Here is a 4,684-nt window from a genome sequence, read left to right as displayed (position 1 = left end):
TAATTTATTTTATATTGACTTATGGGGAGGAGAAACTTAAGCTGAGATCTACAGAAATGGAAGGAATCAGTCATTTGGCATGATGGGAAGAGCATTCCTAGGCTGAGGGATTAGCATGTGCTAAGCTTGCTTTCACAGCAGGAGAAGGCTTGGTGTGTCTACTCCAGTCCAATATCTACCACAAACATTCTCTGATTACCTACTCCGTGGCAGGCAGAATATAGGGATGGCAGGCATGGTCCCTACATTTGAGAAGCTCATAATTCAGTGGGGAGACTCTGTGAGGAGAAATATATCGCAAGAGGCAAAATTTAGCAGGACTCTTGGGGGAGAAATTTAACCACTGTATGGAATAGTGTGTGAATGTATATATACACTCTGGAGAAGGAAGTGGCAACCTACTCCAGTGTTCTTGCCTGGAAAATTCCATGGACAGAGGAGCCTGGAAGGCTACAGTCCATGGGGTTGCAGAGAGTCAGCCATGACTGAGCGACTGAGTGTGTGTGTGTGTGTATATATATATATATATATATATATATATATGAAGTGAAATATGAAGTGAAATCGCTCAGTCGTGTCTGACTCTTTGCAACCCCATGGACAGTAGCCTGCACCAGGCTCCTCCGTCCACAGAATTTTCTAGGCAAGAGTACTGGAGTGGGTTGCCATTTCCTTCTCCAGGGAATCTTCCTGACCCAGGGATCGAACCCAGATCTCCCACATTGATAGACAGACGGTTTACCATCTGAGCCACCAGGGGACCTATATATGTGTATATCTCAGGGGTCTCAGTGGAGAGAATTAAGGCTTTGAATGATGACATAAACCACCTCTTTTGTCAGATGCTCTTTTTGACATCTGTGGGAAGAATTCTCCAGACTGACAGAGGACAGAGTGCCATAGGTGCCAGAAAGCACACGTGTAAAGGCATGGAGGCATCAGAGTTTGGCATGCTTGGAGAATGAAGACATTGGTGTATATGGGGCTTCTGATGGGGCCATATGCTGTGCTGGGAGTGTGGCTGGAGATGGGTGGAACTGACGAATGATATTAGGGACTCTCTCTGGGCTCCCTGGCATTAGAGGTAGCTAGGATGGACAATTCTCAAATCCCAGAAGAGGCTGCAAATTCCCCGGGACCTGAATAAACTCACCTCTTTCTTTGATCAGTTAGCTGTGCCTGAATTCAGTTTTTATAGAATGGGGGCTCTCAGGGTCTCTAGGTGCTAGGCAGCTGACATCTCCTAGCAGTCCTCCATGCACCAGGCACTTCAGCCTTCATCTCTCAGTGTGTGCTGTGCTGTGCTTAGTCGCTCAGTTGTGTCTGACTCTTTGCAACCCCATGGACTGTAGCCCACCAGGCTCCTCTATCCATGAGGATTCTCCAGTCAAGAATATTGGAGCGGGTTGCCATGCCCTCCTCCAGGGGATCTTCCCAACCCAGGGATCAAACCCAGGTCTCTCACATTGCAGGTGGATTCTTTACCATCTGAGCCACCAGGGAAGCCCAAGAATACTGGAAGTGGGTAGCCTATCCATTCTCCAGGGGAACTTTCTGACCCAGGAATCTAAGCAGGGTCTTTTGCATTGCAGGCGGACTCTTTACCAGTGGAGCTACCAGGGAAGCCCGCATTTCTCTGTACCTGAACCCAAATGCTTATTGTTTCTCCTCTTCCTGAGGCAAAGCCACTTTCACATTTACTCCTTACAAAGAGAGAACAACAAGGGGCAGAGCCATCTGATGACCCACATATACAAAGCCTTGCTACAGCCTAAACATGCTTCTCTTCAGGATGCTGGAGGATGGCAGCTGAGCATACCTGCTGACTCTCTGCCCTCAAGGTTCAAGTACATCTATAGTGCTTGCTATTGTTTGTTGCAAGCTGTTTTCACCATAGAAGAGGTGCTGGAGCAGAGAAAAGGTGAAGATGAGGCTGCATGGTTTGGTGGGGCTAAGTTTGGAAGGGTCTTGTGGGCCATGAAGCTTGAACTTCAACTTTAGGCATCAGGAACAAGGGAAGGGTTGCCAGCCTGGGAGGGCCATGATGAGATCTGTGATTCAGAAAAATTTCTCTGTTGGCTAAAGGAGGATGGGCTATAAAATTGTGATACTAGATGATGGAGTTCATAAGAAGGCTCCCTGAGAGCCAGCTGTTTTGGTTCTTTAGTTCATTACTTTTCCCTAGCGTCTAGAACAGTGCCTATCACATGACTAGTACTCAATGGATATTCGATGGATGAATGATAGCAGTTAGGAAGCTATTGTCCCGGTCCAGGAAAAAGAAGATGTTTAAACTTGGCCAGTGGCTTGGGGATGGAGAGAAGTTAAGATATTGAGATGGTGTGGAGGGAGGGAGTAGGAAGGAACAACACAGCTGGAATAGCAACTAAAATGGCTTTACTTCTTTAGCCCAGCACCAAGGACAGAGCATTCAGTAACCTGACTGTAGTGATAAGGACTGAAGTGAAGTGAGGTTGCTCAGTCGTGTTCGACTCTTTGTGACCCCGTGGACTGTAGCTCCCAGGCTCTTCCGTCCATGGGATTCTCCAGGCAAGAATACTGGAGTGGGTTGCCATTTCCTTCTCCAGGGGATCTTCCCAACCCAGGGATCGAACCCAGGTCTCCCGCATTGCAGGCAGACACTTTAACCGCTGAGCTACCAAGGAAGCCCGTGATAAGGACTACTGGTTGACATAAGATTCTCTATTTTCCATCCTGGGGTCAGGCTTCTACCCCAAGGAGTCATGGGCTCCATGATGAGCATCTTCTTCCAGTAAGTCAGACTTGGGCACCATTCCATCCTTGGTGAAGTCAGTGATACCATGGCTTCCTGGTGCAGCAGACGGGATTGTTGAATTTGCTGTAGTGCACAGAGGAAGACCTACAGAGTTTCTATCTATGACTTATTTTTCTATTTAAAGTGGAAAGGGATACTGTTAAAATGAAGTTTACCTTTTGGATGGTTTCAAAACTCAACCTCCCATCCCACACAATGTCATTTGATAGTCCATGTGAAAGAATCCTCAGATCTCGTCTATACACAGGCAAATTGTTTATTCCCTAGATTCTATTCATATGTGTGGTTTGCATGTCTTTTATGGCAGTTTGGGCTGGTCACTAGCCAGCAAGGCCGTGAGAGTACTGTAGTACTGTTTTAAGGTGTTTTCTGAGATCTGTCTTAGGCACTTGCAACAGTGACTCAAAGGACTGCACTGTGATAATGATTGTCATGATGATCTCTCACGCAGTACAAATTATTTAACAGGATCACTTAATTTATTCTTTCCAAAAACCTTTGTATCTGGTATGTGATCAAAGACGTGTCTCCATTTTACAGATGTAGGAGCTAGAACTCAGACATCGATTGGTCTGTATCCACGCTTCTGACTTCTGGTCCAGCAGTCTATTTATTTCTTCTGCTATGAGCTGGGCGGGGTGGGAACTCCAGATTTTATTGATTTGGTGGCTTGTGATATGGGTTCAAGTGTGGTTGCCTGACCTCCCTCTTCCTGGAAAGGAGAGATCTGTGACCTCTCTCTGTCTTTCTCACCAAGTTTCCAAAGAGGAAGCAGCTCTCAGCCAGACCAGGAGCCTGAGCATGGTTTATAGGCTGTAGTGTATACAGGCGGCTCATTGCTGTGTGCCCCAGGGCAGCAGTAAATTGATATTTGCTGATCTCTAGGCCTCTGGCAGAGATGGGGAGGGAGGGCTGGGAAAATGACATTTCTGTAAATAACCACACCTGGTTCTAAGAGAAGAAGGACTGGCATGTCCCTGTAGTCTCATCAATTACCATCAACCTTTTGCAAAGGGAGCCCCAGAGGAAAGAATCTCTCACACTCTTATGATTATTTATAGACACCCCCTCCTGTCCGCACTCAGGGAGGAGTTTGGTTTGCTCCGCAGTGGCCTCCTTCCAGATGTGTTTATATTCCTCCAGACCCAGTGGAATGTATCCTTCTGCCCCTCTATCATTAGACGGAGCAGAGAGGATGTCCTGGCATTGGGATATAATGAAGATATGAAAGGGGAGACATGGGGACGGCATGCTTGAATTTCTCAGCTAGATCCATGTATCTCCTGGCAATCACTGATTGAATAGCCTTGCTGCTAAAGGAGGCAATTCAGCACGGTGGTTAAATAAACATTCTTTGTAAGCAGATAGACCTGGCTTTAAATCCCAGGTCTACCATTTATAAACTCTGTGGCTTTGGTTAAGTTACTTAAAGTTTCTGTCTCCATTTTCCTCATTTTAAAATGGAATAATTTTCTCAGGGTCCTGGTGAGGTTTGAGTGCAAAGGGCTCAGTAATGCCTGACACAGGAGGTGATAGGTAGATGGTGCCTATTCTTTAACATTTTTTTGAAATAGAGAATGCTTCATGATTTGCATGTCATCATTGCATATGGGTCATGTTAATCCTCTCTGTACTGTTCCAATTTTAGTCTCCGTGCTGCTTGCTAAGTGAGCTCTGGTGCCTATTCTTACAAGACACTACTCTGTGTGTGTGTGTGTGTGTGTGTGTGTGTGTGTGTGTGTGTGTGATTTGATAGACCTGAAGAAACAGCAGCAATGTAGGTAGTACAGACAGGAAATTTTTGGTGAAAAAGTACCTATTAAAATCTAGAGAAGAAGAGAGTGTTGGACAAAACAGGTCAGAGAAGACTTCTTGGCAGAACAGGTG

At 46.0% G+C, this 4,684-nt stretch overlaps 1 non-coding gene across 1 annotated transcript; it reads right to left on the bottom strand.

Moving 5' to 3' along the window:
• Positions 1–4,363: 4,363 nt before the first annotated feature.
• LOC112579786 lies at positions 4,364–4,472 on the bottom strand. The gene has a single exon (XR_003104117.1). It is a non-coding gene; the product is annotated as a U6 spliceosomal RNA (small nuclear RNA).
• Positions 4,473–4,684: the final 212 nt, after the last annotated feature.

The sequence above is a fragment of the Bubalus bubalis genome, chromosome 16, assembly GCF_019923935.1.
Source record: "Bubalus bubalis isolate 160015118507 breed Murrah chromosome 16, NDDB_SH_1, whole genome shotgun sequence".
Lineage (NCBI taxonomy): Eukaryota > Metazoa > Chordata > Mammalia > Artiodactyla > Bovidae > Bubalus > Bubalus bubalis.
Note: the sequence above shows the minus strand (reverse complement) of the source record. Positions and strands in the feature narration are given on the sequence as shown.